This window comes from Schistocerca piceifrons, chromosome 4, assembly GCF_021461385.2.
Source record: "Schistocerca piceifrons isolate TAMUIC-IGC-003096 chromosome 4, iqSchPice1.1, whole genome shotgun sequence".
Taxonomy (NCBI): domain Eukaryota; kingdom Metazoa; phylum Arthropoda; class Insecta; order Orthoptera; family Acrididae; genus Schistocerca; species Schistocerca piceifrons.
This window is the reverse complement of record NC_060141.1, coordinates 202,958,508-202,975,353: the sequence shown is the minus strand read 5'-3', so window position 1 is coordinate 202,975,353 and position 16,846 is coordinate 202,958,508.

The window sequence follows — 16,846 nt, the reverse complement described above, 5'->3', positions numbered from 1 at the left end:
AATTCTGCACCACATTCGAAGACAAAAACAGGGTAAGTTAAAGAGAGGGACGGGTAATGTAGAACGTACATAAGAATCCAGGACAAAGGATGAAGAAAGACATTAACCAGAGATGTAGTCTTTCTACCCTACTGTTCAGCCTATGCAACGAAAAGGAGTGGGATTAAAATCCATGGTGAAAGAATGTCAATGATAAGAGTCGCTGATGACATGACCGTAATCAATGAAAGTAACGAAGAAGTGTATTGTAATGTGCACACCGAAGGAACTGAGAGTATTAAGAGGAACGCGAAAGTACTGAGTATTTGCAGAAAAGAAATTAGTGATAAACGTGACATTAAAATTGGGTACCACGAAGTACACGATGCTATTCTGCTACCTTGGAAGCAAAATAAAACGTAAGGGACAAAACAAGGAAATAAGAAATCCGTTTGGACAGCCAGAAAGGGCATTATGCGCTAAAATAAATGTACTTTTACGAAGCATAGGCCTTAATTTCTAGACAAAATTTCTTAAAATATGCGCCTGGGTGAGAGCATAGTGTGAAAATCAATCCTGAAGTATGGGACATTGAGAAAAGAAAATCCAATTATGAAATGTGGGACACCCAGAAAATATACTCTAAGCGTTTATAATTGACTTGGCCGTTGAGGTAAGATAAGGGGCAGGTCTCCACAGAATCGGGAAGGAACCCAGTGGTAATACTCTCGCTACACAGAAGTTCAGGTTCTGGGGAATTGCAATTGAGCCCAAAAACGGCAGCTATTTGGGTGGATTGCTATCGATATAATTTTTAAATACCTTTCCATTATGTGTAATTTTCATGTTAAGGTAACAAGCCGTGACTTTTAGTTGGCAGTTCCTCCTAAATTAACATCAACACACTAATGGGAAAATGCAATTGCGTATCGTACACTATCCAGTAATATCAAAATTTAAACATAATAAACCGACAGAAATTAATCTGAAATTATTTTGTCTAAACACGTATGTAAGGGGTAGTGCTCTGGAACTGTTTCTGTGACAGAAATAATTTAATTTTCTTACTTGTAACCTTACAGAGTAGCCAAGAATCACTACGAGCATTGCAAACGTCAGACCTTAAATGCACTCACTTCGCGATTGAGCTTTTAGCAATATCAGAGGAAAGGATGATATATTTTGCTCCCTTCTTACTTACGCGTACTACCTTCACCAAAAATCATAAAGTTTCAAGTATATGAACTCTGACAGATACTTTCAGCGGTTTGTTTTGTTGCTACGGCAACGCCCGTCAATAATATAAACATTGTCTCTGTCTTTATGTTAAGAAAATACGCTCGTAAACTTCTTTAACTTCAGAACAAAATTAAACCAATCGCTCGTATTTTCTTTGCTTTTAAATAGATAACTCACACTGACATCGTTTTAAACATAAACAATAGTTCTAATTAATTACAATTTTATCAATTAAATGATCTTGAAGTGAAAATTCTTTAACGCGCGAATACTTTTGATTACCTATCTTGCTTTCATTTGTTACTCAGGAACCTCTGACTTTGACTGCTTTCGTTAATCTCAGAAATACCTAGACCGGCAATACCGCATACAGTACCATTGGTGTCACTGAAGCCAGCAGTTTAGTATCATAATATGGTGACGAGCGCAAAGGAAGTGTAGTCGTAAAAATGTGGATGAAGTGATGTAGATGCTTTACCTTTAGAGTTCTGACATACTGATAAATACATGCGTCATGTTTGGCTGTAATTTTTCGTACAGTAGACGGCAGATAGAAGAAAAGGAGCATGTCTCGATGTAAGCATAACTAGAAACATCTTACGTGCTTTTGCTTTTTTATCGTATGTAAGCGTAAATACTTACATTACAGTTCGTCTTATCTGAAAAACCGGAAGTGTTTAAGGATTTCACGCATATTTTAAACGGTTTAATCAATGAAGTATTAACAGAAGAAGGTCAGTGATGTGCTTTTAGCCAGTTCTGATCAACTTCGGCTTTTCTTCGAATAGTATAGTCGTCATGCAAGTGCTTACAAATTTTTACATGTTCCTTTCCCCATAATTTATTTGTCTCGTGCTGTTTCAATAGAAAGAAACGAACCCATAAAAAGTTACATCACCAAAACGTGCGAAATCATTCTGTCCCAGCACATGACCTACCTTTTACTGCTCGTTGTTGAGATTGTGTTTATAGCTCTGGAACACGTTTACTATGATGGTAGTAAGTGGAACATGAAAAATTAGAGAAACCCGAGCCTTCAAAGCTATCAGTATATGTTCACTTTAAGTAATGGTGCTAAACAGACATTATGCATTGTCCAAATTTAATTTATCTTCATTTCGTTTATGAATAATTGTCAGTTAATTTATTTTCACGATAGGGCATCGTAGCAAGCAAAACAGTCAATATGTTATGAGCGATTCACCCTGTAACAGATGATGATGAACAATTATTAGAAACCCCTAGTGGATTGGATCAATAAAATGTCTTAACACAAATCTTTAAATTAGAGGTTGGTAGCTGTAACATGTCCTAAATCTAAATTTCCTATTCGCTTTCGCACCTGCAGAGCTTAGTATGTTCGTCTCATATCTCGTCGCTTCTTAATATTATCCTTAAATAATCAAATATTATGACGTGTTACAGATGTAATAACTACCCACGCAATTGGATAATATAGGCTTCCTTCTCCTGAAAATGAGATCTAAGATTTATCCATATTTCAGGAGAACTGTTATTTTTTGCTCTGGTTTCCTTACGATCACCCAGCTACAATAATTATCTCAGCATTGCTCAAGTTAATCAACGAACCTCAGTAATGTTAGATGTACGCCTGTGTAATGTGGTGGCCCAGTATCAGTTTAACAAAGTCAGCAGCACAACCTGAGTAACGTAATGATGATGATAAAAGACAGATGAACCGATTTAAGGGAAAGGCGAAAAGAGGTCATACATCGTTCTCTACTGAAACAACGCGCTTTATACATCCATAACTTTTGCAATGACAGGATGCTCCTGCATCGGTTTAACAAAGTTAGCAGCACAGCCTGAGTAGCGTCTTGACGGTGATAAAAGACAGATAAAGCGATTTAAGGGAAAGACGGAAAGAGCTCATATATCATTCTCTATTAAAACAGTCGCTTTATATTTCCGTAATTTCTGCAATGGCAGGATGCACACGACTACTGACGAAATTTCGGAAGCTGTTGAATGACATTTTCTGAATATTTTGCTATGAGGGACCCGTGGTATGCTGTAATTCGCAATAGAGTAATAATGTAATAACGATTCATTCTATTTTTGTTTGCGTAATTTCCTTTGTCTCTATCAAAATAATTCTACAATAGTGACTATGCCATCTAAAACGTACTACATGGAGGTATCCAGTTTTCGTAGGCGTTTATGTAGAAATATAGAAGTACTGTGATGTGGTGTCGTCCCTTCAGTAACAGCTGAACATAGAGTCATTGTGCCACTGTTCCATCACATTCGCTGAAAAGATACGAGACGTGCACACTAGCTAACCTATTCCTGATACTACGTGTCACTGTAAACACATGTATTTAACACTGGCGGAAATGGAAACCCGAGGCATAACCGAACAATACTGTATGCAAGCATGAAAACGGGCAATATTGTTTTCAGCTGCAGGTAACATCACTGGATAGAACACTTGTTCCGAAATAAGATACACAGTGCATAGCGTCGACATGTGGACTGTTTTGCAGATATTTTCAGTGAAGTGCATATACAAAGATAAACTCGGGTAAAAAATTAAACAAACCGCTAGACACTACTGTTCTTATAGCAAAATACTCAGAAAATATCGCTAAAAAACCCCGAAAGTTTGTCGAAGAAGTCCCATTTCACCCTGTATTCAAACATCCAGCTAGAAATTAGTTTAATACGCTTGTTCCACTCAACTCTGTTGATGAATATTTGATTGAAATGACTGACACTGAAATCGCACAATGAACTGTTTGTTGCCTGCAATGGAGTACTGGCAGTCTGTTACTGAGAATAGCAGCACTGCTGCACGGCTGCTGTTAACCCGCCTTCCCTCCCCCTCCCCTCTGCAGCTAATCAATTGCGTTTTCCAATTTTTGGAGAGACGCGCGTTATTCGATAGCTTTTTGCGCCGCGTTCGCCCCGAAACCCAGCCCCGCCCCTGACAGATGGACAATAAGCTCGCGAGTAATTACATGCTCCAGCAACGCACCATTCCTGGCGCATCGAGGAATTAAAACGATTTTACGCTTGCAACATCGGTCACGAACACCTAGATAAACCGGATTTTTTTATTTTTTGGGAACTGTTTACCCGTTTCGCATACTGATTTTTCACGACTGTGTGAGCGAGTATTTACGGCGGCTCCGATAGGTTACATCGGATGTAAAATTTAGCGGAACACCATTCCGTACTTTTTTAAAGTCGCAGATTTTGTTCACTGTATAATTGGACTCTGAGTTTGGCGATGTTGCCATGACGCTGACAGCAGTTGTTAATTCTGCTGCTTACAACTGTAATTTTTCATTTCCATCAATATACGACGTGTTTCACACTGTGTAAATTTACGAGTTTCGTCTGTTCAGTAGCTTCATTTTCTCAGTGTTTAAAGTCCAACGCTATAGGCCCCAATTTGGATGTTATTTCTTCATTTAATAGAGGTGATATAGAAAATGTTCGTTCAGCCATTACAGGAAAAGCGACTAACATTTCCAGTGTAATTTATAAGCCTACTAAAAGTACTATACACAAATAGTGCTGCACAGATTCAACAAGCTGAACCAACACTGTGGAGCCTATACAACCTGCTTAATAAACATATTCATTCTTAGAAAAATTAATTATACACTTCTATTTCACTAATTACTGTAAGTAGGTATCAGACGCTTACAGTATTGATACTTCACAGTGTAAATCAGAATAGTTAATGAGACCAGGAAAATTGTTTTTAAGAATAGTTTACAAGAGATGACCTGGTGGAAATTTATAATCGACAATTGTAATTTAATCTATTCCATCATTATTTGAAAACAGGTTTCTGCATAAGTTAATCAGAAGCGACATTAAACAGCCATGTAAAAAACCATGAATCACTACAGGGATTAGAGTACGTTGTGAAACAAAAAGGGAAATGTGTCTGTTGTCAAGAACAAGTGAGGAACCTGCAGTAGTTTCTCACTACAAAAAATACTCAAAGCTACTAATAAGAATCATTAAAAAGTCAAGGAATATGCAAAATATGTCATAAATCAGTAATTCTGATAACAAATTTAACACTATATGGAATGTATTAAACGAGAGATAGACTATCCAAACACAGAACAGGGTAACATCCCTACTGAATTAAATGGATAATCTACGAGTGATGAGTCACATGTAACAGATATAATTAAAAATCATTTCTGAAATATAGTAGAAAATATAAGGACAAACATTTCTAGAGAAAAATCAGAGTGGTATGTTGAAGAAGCAACTCTCACAAAATTCAGTTACGTTAATGTACCACCAAATTATCGTCCTGAAGTAAAGAAAATAATACATTATCTCAAAAATAACACCTTTTCTGGATTTGATGGCGTTTAACAATACAGTGTTATCGATTTGTTCCCTTGTAATAAACCCAGTCTTATACGAAATATATAATGCAGTACAAACTAAAGGCAGATAATATCCTCTGTAAGTCAAGGTTTGGATTTCAGCAGAGTTGCTTACTGCAAATATCATTTACATGTTCACTCACCAAATTTTACAAGCACTAAACAACAAAATAACACTTGTTGATATTTTCTGTGACCTATCTAAGGCATTTCACTATTGGACCTCAATGTTCTCTAGATAAACTGAATTTTTCATGGAATTGATGGTTTTTGCAATCAATGGATGGTGTAATACCTAACCAAAAGAAAACAGAAAGCTATAATTCAACCAATGTAGCCTGGGGACATTATTCTCACTGGGGAGGAACCATGTATTGTGTCCCATAAAGCTCAGTCGTAACTCCGCTATTCCTCCTCAAATACGTAAACGATCTTCCATGTAAAACAGAACAAACACAATTAGTTCCTTTTCCAGATGACACTAGTACTGTAATCACTCCGAGCATACATACAGCAATGGTAAACACTGCTCTTAAAATTATCGTTGACTGGTTTTCTGCGAATGGCCTCACCCCTATGTTTAAAAAGTCATAACATATTCAGTTTCGCACACCTAGGGGTGCTATAGTAATGAGAGGTAGACTACATGGTAAGGAAATAATAGGGTGGAAACTTTAAAAGTCTGTGTCAATATTTATCTGAATTTAAACAGGAAAAAACACATGTTGGAACACCGAAGACAACTTAGTTCTGCCACATTTACGCTTGGAATGACCGCAAATCTCGGGAAGATTCAAATCAGTAAGTTGAGATATTTTGTACATTTTCATTCAATACTGTCATGTGGAGCAATGCTGTGTGGTAACTCAACTTTAAGGAAAAAAGTCTTCATTATTCAAAAACATCCTGTAAGAATAATATGTGTTGTCCACCAACGATCATCCTGCAGACATCTGTTTAATGAGCTAGCCATTTTCACTACAGCTTTAGAGTATATTTATTGCCTTATGAAGTTCGTTGAAAATAATCCACTACATTTCAAAAGAAACTATGATGTACATTATATAATTACAACACCAGAACCAGAAATGGCATTAATTGTGCATTAGTAAGGTTATCGTTACCACAAAATGGGTGCACAAAGATGGAATCAAAATTTTTCTTACCGAGTGGCACAAAACGTCTAACAGACAGAAAAGTAAAATTTGAAAATAAAGTGAAAACTTTTCTCCTTGAAAATACCTATTCCGTAAAAGAATATCCAACATTGTAATGCATAAAAGGTAGGAATTAAGAACTCGTATCTGTATCCCGTCCATTTTTATAAAAGAAAGGAAGAAGAGATAAAATACGTATATCTACTTGTAAATGGTCAGCATGTAGGCATATTTACAAAACAATCTGTGTTGTGAATATAAAATTAGTCGTTCTACATTATTACAATATATTGTGGAAATTATCCATGGAACACGAATACAACTAACGAATTAACATCGTGATTTTACTACCTAATATCGTCGTTATACGCGTTTCACATTACCTGCTCATCTTCAGTTGTTATATAATGATCGTCCCGTTATTCAGCCCTTATGAGACGCGACTGTTCACTGTCGACTTCTTTTCAGGCGGCTCTGTTAGCTGTAAAGCTGGCAGAAAAAGCCTAATGGTCGTTTTTGATTTACAGTTCAAAGAAAGTAGCCTGGAAATTTGCTTGAAGAATAAAACAAGCTCTTTCAAGTCTAGATAGTAAAAGACCTCTCAAATTCTGAAGCTGTCCCAGATTTCAGTACGATAATATAACAAGACAAACTGTAAGCATTCCAAATGAAAATGCTCATAAATTTGTCACTTCTCAAGACCTGGAAGGAAAGACTACATGCTTGTAATATAGGCCTGCAGTTTAATAGTCATCATGATTTAGTGAGCGAATGTCGACAAATTATTAAACAAATGAAATTGCCCATATATGATGTAAACACCAAGTAACGACTTCTATAAATGTTGGGGCATAAACAGGTGTCTTTTAAAGTTAGGACAAAACAGTATGTCGAGATCAAAACACCACATCGGGACAGCACCAAAATTCCAACGTACCGTGCAGCTGTAGTGCAACAGACAATTTCTACAATTTTTCCGTCGGTATCAGTGTCATTAGAGACAGAAAATAATGTGGGGAGCAATCGGTCTCGTTCTTGAAAGATGCATTCCACGTGGTCCACATATTAATAATTATAGCACATACAGCAACGAATATATTTCAGGTTCATCAGTTTAATTAACACTTCGTTAATTAATTTCCTCACAACGGTTTTTTATGCGGGCAATGATGTTGAAAAGAAATATAGAGCAGTGGTAGATGGAATTCAACATCGAGAAGATGAGGACTGAGGTATTATAGAATAACGTTTGTAGATGGGATAGAAGGAAAACTAGAGAAGGATTAGGAAAGCGTGGATAGAGTTGAAAATAAGGCAGAAGTACTGGTTCACTGTTGAATAGAAACGATGACAGGTAGGATATTTTGAGAGAGAAGCTACCACGATGATTATAAGTAAAGCCTGTATCTAATCGTAAATGCAGGGTTGTTATGGATGAGAATTACTGGTTAGTTTGTTCCAGAGTTGTATGCCTGAAACACAGAATGAGATGAATCAGCCAGGATGCTGGACGTATGAGATGCTTTGTTATGAAAGTTATTTGAGAGGCATGAGAAGATATCAAGGACACCAGTGAGTAAAAAACCTCAAAAGACAGCAGAGCAAGTGAGTATCTCGCTTGTCTGGTCGCATGCATCCTAAATGAGCAGAAGGACTGATCTGATCAGACATCCGACTGTCACACACATATCTCACGCAAGCATCCATACCCAGCTCGAGTCGTCTCGAATTTTCACTATTTGCGCCGTTTTGAACATCACAATAATACAAATTTGGCAGAATATTTTTTGGTTTTGGCTACAATTACATTTCTAAATTTTTGTACTGCATGTAGATAAAAGAAATATTTCCTGCATGCTGCGACAATTCGTTCTTCTCAGTTTACAAGGCCATCCACGATTTTGTCGAGCTCTTTTATTGGTCTTTGATAAAGTCCGCTGATCATCGTTGAATGTTTTATTAGATGACCAGTAGTGTCTTCTTAGGATTCAGTTTAAGACCGATAGTTTTGTCCATCTTGAGGTCGTCATTCATTCTTGATGAAGCAATAGTAATTATTTTAGAGATGGGGCTCAATTAAAAATGTCATCGGAAATGTCAGTAACAAATATGTAGCGAAGATGTAATAACATTTGTACACAGCGAGAAAAGCAGTGGGTAAAGACCTGACCCTGCAGAACTCATAGATGGTCACGTTTCCATTAAGACATTTCCGAACCGCAAACTACTCATTGAAAGCTGATTCTAAGGTAGATTTCAAACTGCAGTATGTCACTATTTGAGGAATTCAGCTGTTTCATTTTCATAAGCAATGTATATCGATTTTCAACTAGCTTGTTGAAGTTAAGCAGTGTTAAAATGATTGTTTCACGTCCGTACATGGAATGTTTGATGTCATCAGTCACACTACTTAATGTAACTGCTGCGTTCATGAAGAATACGTTGCAACGGTAACCGTATTGTCTTAGATAAAATAATTGTCAATTCACTGAAACTTGTTTATATGTCACAACTGCGAAATTATACACACACGACAGGTTCAAACATCCATATTTCAGTCGACAAGATATAAGTCAGCTCATGTACATGCATTAGCAATTCTGACGGGCCTTATCATATTATTCATTAAGCCTTGCACTCGTCACTACAGCAAAAATGACAGTACAAAAAAAAAGCCAGGAAAATCCACACAGTCACTATATTTTTAGAGGCTGGTTTTATAATTATACTTCTGACCCTGAAGACCACATTGGCATGTTACAGGATCGAGACAGCTATAATTGGGCCGGTAGATATAATTCGCACCCAAAAACAACGGTAACCGAAACATATACAAACTCTGCAATCCACGCTGATAACCATAGACTACCAAATTCGCTACTGCATTCCCACACTTAGAGTAGTAGCCATCAAAAGGTTTCTGTTTCAGTTTTCCTGAATGGAACCATTATTATTCCTGTATACTAACAGACGTATGGCCTTTACACCCACATCTTATGAACTCTCGATAGGAACTAACCACTTCTCATAACTGACAAATGTTTTGTATCGTTCAGCATATAAATGTTGGTTGGAAGAACTCCATTTATTTGATAAAAAAATACAAAATGATACACGATCTTATGACTTGTTTGAGCTGTTAGAGGTCGACTTCACATCTCGACTGGCTGGTTATAATTTACCAAGTAACAATGGAGACTCTATTCTATTTATTCCATCGTCAAGTTTATCACTTTGCATCTCTGACTGATGTGCACACAGAGTACAGAAGAACACATACATGGGTTGAGAAAAGGTTGTATCAACACGGTTAGAATTCATACCAGACTTTATTGACAGACGCTCACCTTATTGCATGCCCTCAGTGTAAGCTTCGCATCTCGATCACCTTCCGCCACAAAGATGGAAGACGTCAAACACCATCAGTGCATTCACTTCAACTGAGGTCTTACAAGGATCGCTCTAGGGCACGGATGATGTCTTGTTTCCTGTAGCGTTGCCACGAAGAGTTTCCTTGTCTTTGGCGAACAGGTCGTCATGGCATGGACTCATAGGTGCCGTGCATCTAAACCTTCCGCAAAGTTTGGTATTTTTCGTCTTTTTGGCTGTCTGGTGGAATCTTTGGTTGTGTAGAATCTCTTTGCCAGAGAGGATTGTGGTGAGAATGTGGTCCGCGAGGCGGCATATCTCGGGGAGGGGTGAAGTCTTGAGTTAGCAGCGGCATGAGGAAGGTGGCTAGAGGGGCACTTAAAGCTATTAAGGAGTAGTAAGGTGCTGGGCTAACACGAGTTCAAACATCCTTTGAAAGAAATTTATAAACAACCAATTCTTACGTAACAGTTATTAGAAAACATACTGTCCGACCCCTGTACTTTGTTTTACTTTTTGGATAAAGGCTATCTATTACAAGGCTTACTCTTAATAATATTTACATTGATCCAACATCAAGGGTAAAATAACAGTGATATATTAGTGCCAAATTAGAGCCCAAAGCAATTATAACATCAATTGAAGATTTCAATTTAGGCTCGATAACTATTTGTGATAATGGGTGTAAAATGCCCAAGACTATTTCAACCCGTAGGAACCTTTATACAAATTTATAATAACAAACTGACAGCAGTTCAAACCTAAAAACAGTATTCAAATAAATTCAATTTGACACAAGCACTTTAAATACACGACAAATTACAGCAGGACTCGCTATCACAAGTTTTGTACGTGCCAGTTTTTCTCGTGGCACAGTTTGAAGTTTGCTTATTTACTGTTCAGGAGTACCGAACAATTTCAAAGCAGTTTAGCTGAAAACTTCTTCAGATGAACGCCAAGTTAAGAGGCTTAAATAGTTCAATTACAAAAGGTAATTACTCAACTCAAGAACAAATCTGCAGCATTAGAATTCATTCGCTGCTAGCTAAGTGGTTTTACGCAGCCGTAATCTTGCCATCTCATTTTATTTCACACCTTAGTCTTGCCTACACTTCCTGGCAATACATTACACACATCATTAAACTGGCGTGATAAGACCTGAAACATCAATCAGTTACCGCTGGTCCCACACATGCAAACAAATAATGGGCCCCAGCAGGGCAAACTCAGTGACAACCTCGTAATATGAAGAGTTGAAACAATCCAATGACCAGCCAGGAAATACTGGAACTAATGGGGCTCCGCAAGACCAGACTCTATTATGATTTTGCAAGATGAACAGCTGAAACACACATATGAGCAAGTACTTAATAATAAGGTTACTCAGCTTCACTTGGAGTTATCCAATATTCGTGTGTGAATGCAATCATGACGCAGTGACAGTATAGCAACAGCTGTACAGACCTCCAACCGCTGCTTTAACCGTCGATCTCCTTCGAGTAGCACCAGTATTGTGCAACCGAAGCGCTCCTGCTTGCAAAGAGGGAGCTCCCTTCCAAATTACAGCTTCCCGAATAACAGCTCCCAACTAAAACTAGGCCGCTCTACCACTTCAGGTGCGGCCAGGTCGTTTTGCGGTACATACTAGGGCTGCTCCCAGCACAGTGCCCCGCCCTCCACCTTCTTCGTGCCGCTGCTAACTCAAGACCCCATCCCTTCTCGATCCACGCCACATCGCGGACAAGATTCGCACCACAAGCCTGTCTGGCAAAGAGATTCTACAAGACCAGCGATTCCACCACACAGGCACAAAGTCGAAAAATACTGAACTTTGTGGAAGATTTCGACGTACTGCAGAACAACGGATTTTTCAATACCCTCCCAAACCCAAGTACGTAGGGGTTCGCCATGTGGTATCGTGCGTTGTCATGAAGGATGATGGGATGTAGTGCCAGAAGGTGCGCTCCAACCACGTGCCACTTCTCTCTCGATTCACACAAATTGTTCGTGTTTCTTAAACATAGTGTCGGGGAGCTCGAACCGGCCTCCCGCACTTTCAGACAGTACACAGAGCAAATGACTCAAACACAGCCATTGTCGCTCACTGTGCAACTTCAACTTATCTTCTGCTATCACCTTCAGACAGCAGGTATGCCATGTGATGCACATCTTTCATGTTACGGCACTATTGCCACCACTTTTTATCCAACCCAAGTAATAAGATGAGAGTCATGTTGGGATCGAATCCAGCAGAATTATCTAGATAATCAAAGGTCGGAAACGCCAACATTATGGGGCTATGGCTATAAAACGGCAGGCAATCAGCAAGAAGCGCATAAAAGTTTGTGCTTTTAATTTGCCTGCCTAGTACCTCTTATGCTAAAGAGTGCAGTAACTAGTGAAATTCACACATTAGATTCGCACCTGCGGCTGGTTTCACTGCATATGATTTGTGTGTGATGTTCAATGGCTAACTTTTAATTAATAAATTTAATTAGTTTAATTAATAAATTTAATAAGTTTAATTAATAAATTAACTTGGCTTGCAGTGTCTTAATGTAGTTCGTTTGTCAAGACAATAAACTGCCCTAGAGAAACAGTATTGCATTGAGGCAATCAATTTGTGCAATGTTTTTTTAAGAATCGGAAGCAATTAATTTTTCTTATTCCGAAGAAGGCATGAATGAACTTCTATTTCCAGTGAGTGAACCAGTAAATTCAAATTAAATCAAAATTGAAAAAGAAAACATGAAATAAATTTTAAGCACCGTTAAATTCACATCTCTTACTGTAAGTTGTAGAAATGTAAGTCTTTCAAATAGCTACAAAGATATCGTGATCGAAGATACGATTGCCGGCCGCGGTGGTCTAGCGGTTCAGGCGCTCAGTCCGGAACCGCGCGACTACTACGGTCACAGGTTCGAATCCTGCCTCGGGCATGGATGTGTGTGATGTCCTTAGGTTAGTTAGGTTTAAGTAGTTCTAAGTTCTAGGGGACTGATGACCACAGATGTTAAGTCCCATAGTGCTCAGAGACATTTTGTTTGAAGATACGATTTGTGTACACTGTCGAAAACTCCTGAGTTGTTAGGGAATATTGAACGGCCTCAAACGGTTGTTGACTTCCAAGCTCGTTGCTGACCGGGTGCTCTCCTATAACCACAGCTCCAGAACGGTACGCTTTCGACCTATGGCACCTGAAAAATTTTCTTCGTTCAACTTTCTCTACCATAGTCTGACATACTTATCATTTTTTTTGCAACGGTCTATTTAAATAGTTTTGAAATAAATCTGATCAGTATTACGAAGTTCTTCCCGACCAACTTAATGAAATTACACATAGGTCATCCTTCGTGAGGACATGCATCTGTCGATAAAGGTGATCTCGACATCTGAAATTAGAAATCTGATAGACGATCTCGAAAAATACACGGTATACACTATAATTTACCCCTTAGTCATTAAACTAGGACAAACCTACAGGTATTTGTAACTGGGTAACGTTTGGAGTGCGCCTCACCCATGTGAGATGTTTAAAGACAATGATGCTCGCTGATGACACAGATTACTGATAAAAGGCCCAAAGACATCAATACCAGCCGGCCGCTGTGGCCTAGCGGTTCTAGGCGCTACAGTCAGGAACTGCGCTGCTACTACGGTCGCAGGTTCGAATCCTGCCTCGGGCATGGATGTTTGTGATGTCCTTAGGTTAGTTAGGTTTAACTAGTTCTAAGTTCTAGGGGACTAATGACCTCAGCAGTTGAGTCCCATAGTGCTCAGAGCCATCTGAGCCTGCCTCGGGCATCGGTGTGTGTGATGTCCTTAGGTTAGTTAGGTTTAAGTAGTTCTAAGTCTAGGGGACTTATGACCTCAGATGTTAAGTCCCATAGTGCTTTAGAGCCATTTGAACCATCCATACTAACACAGCCAGAAGAATAATGGAATAAGTACACAAATGTTTCACAGCTGACAATACATCATTATTCTTAAATAAACTCAAATTAGGCAGTTAAAAACCAATAATTGAAATCAAAAGCCACACATCTGATTAAACTCCTTAGCATTTTGAAGACATTGCTAAATCTGAATGGTATTATATATATTTTTTTCTATTTTGCTTTCTACGTTACTGCAGTACAGGTCACATTTATATACCTGTGCTCGCTCACGTGCTTTGTCAAATAGTAAGCAGTAAAACTGTGCTGTTATTGGGATTTTCAATCTTGGGTGTGGAATATTTCAGTTTCAGCTAACATGTTTTGCAGCAACTGCACTAAATGGAACTGGTATACTCGAGACAGCGGTCGACTGATAGTTCGATTATTAGAGGTTCGAACAGTGATTGTGCGGGGAAGTGTTCGCGTGAGCGCCGAGAAGGTAGCACGTCCGTGTCATGTCGGAATATATGAAATTGATATTTTATGAATATTGTATAAGAAAGTATCAAACTAATTCAGATACTAAGAACTTCGTGAAATACAACGGATTGCATTAACAAAACATACGTTGGTAAGTCGTGATTGCTACTTTGTTGGACTGAACTGTTTCCTGTGGCGTGACTTTCAAAAATTAATGTGCTTTAAATTTTCGGGTTTTAAAAACAACTAAACAATTTTCTGTACGTGAATATTATCCATAAGTTGACCTAACAGGTGTGACACCTGTAGTATAAACGGACGAAATGCAGTTTCATATTCCGCGATTTGTGGTCTTTGGACACTTTAAAAATTGCGAACTTGACATTCACAGTCGTATTATGGGCCAGAAATGTTATCATCGTGCATATACTAAAGTCAACGAACTACAATACTAGTGGCTTCCGAAAAGTATGCCTCCAGCGACAGACGACAGCGGAACATTTTCATCCCAAATGGATTATGCACATATCAAGACGATGTAACTGCTGCATTTTAATACTGACAGGTCGTTTTGTCGAGTGTGTTGCGGTGTATGTATGTTCAATGATGTTGTTAGTTAATTTTACTGATTTAAATGTAGTATTTAGTAAAATTCGTGAGAGATGTGACGTGTGTCATTAGGTTTCTGACTCTTACCAATAACAACAAAGCAGGCTATTTCTCATTGATGCGAAGTTCAAACGCAGTGGGGATTTTATATCTGACACCTGTACGATGGCAGGAACTTACGTATACATTTTGGAATTCGTCATGTAGCAGCGTTCCCAAGTCGAGAGTGAATTTATATACCTCTGTAAATATCTTTGGGTTATATTACGATTTGTTTGTCCTATGTTACAGAAGAATTCCTGGAATATTCGTAACTTATATTCCTTTCTGCTATAAGCGGACGTAACTTTTACACTGATAAATATTTAGACACTTTCATGTCAAAAATCGATTGTTTAAATCCATAAGAGCTGGTTCTTTCCTGTATGCAGACGCGTAACAGACTTATGAGTCAACAACAGACTCATAAATTAACCTAAAAACCGAGTTCTGGCTAGCATGAACTTCAAATCGTTCACTGTGCTTGGTCGACGGATGAGAGCGCCAGTCTATCATGTAGACTATAATGCTTCATCGCTGGACATCACGGTTATGAGTGACGCTTTTGCTGCTACTAGTACGCTAGATTTTGGGTCTTTTCCAGAAGACAAGGCCAGGATGGCTTATTGGAAGGGTTTGTCTCACATGGGGAAGAATCACTCCGTTTAAAAAAGTTTCAGGTCAGTGCACATTCCGCTGCTGAGTGAAAATGCTTCCTGACAGCCTGGCTGAGCCACATCTCAGTAATATCTCTCTTCGAGGGATATTCGTTCTGTATGGTATGAAGGAGAGCTTCTGTGAGATTTCGGAGGCAAGAGATGAGACCCTGGAAGAAGTAGAGCCATGCGGGGGGAGGGATGAAGAGTCGTACTTGTATAGCTCAGTCAGCAGAGCATTTTCCTGTGGAAGGCGAAGGTCCGAGGTTCTCGTCCCCAGTCGGGCACACAGTTTTAATCTACCAGCACGTAATAAATCAGCGGACACCTCTCTTTAGAGCAAAAATTCGTTCTGGAAACACTCTGTTTAATGCTGATAAGACAGTCGCCTGCATATGCTTGAATGACGCTTAGCCTTTTCCGTAACAAAGTGGTGGGTTTCTTTTCGTGTGGCAGCTTTTTCGACAGTTCTGGAATGCAACGAAACACTTGAACAATTCGGTGGGGAGAACTGTCTGAAGAATAGGGTAAGCAAGAATCAACGATTGTTAGCCGACGACGCTTTAGTGACGGGCAACTCACGTCATTGAGTGCTCTAGGAGGGTACAGGATAACTTTTAAGGAATTCCTATTTGGTGTGGTGAATGGCAGCTTGCTCTAATAGTAAAAAAATAGAAGTTAATGCATTTAAATAGGAACAAATGCACGTGTACAGTATTAACGGTGTGCTTTTTCCCATAATCACTTCTATTAAATACTAGGAGTAGCGTTGCAAACCGGAATGAAATGGAACGAGCACGTCAAGATGGGAGCAGTGAAGGCGAATGGTCTACTTCGGCCTATTGGAAGAATTCCAGAAAAGTGTAGGTTATCTAAAATGGAGGTTGATTATAGAACACCAGTGGAACTTATTCTTGAGCTCTGGATGTTTGGAATCTCCACCAGGTCGGACTAAAGAAAGACATCGGAACAATACAGAGGCACGCTGCTAAATTCGTTATCTGTGGGTTCGACCCTCGCACGAGTATTTCGGAGATGTTTTGTAAAATCACATCAGT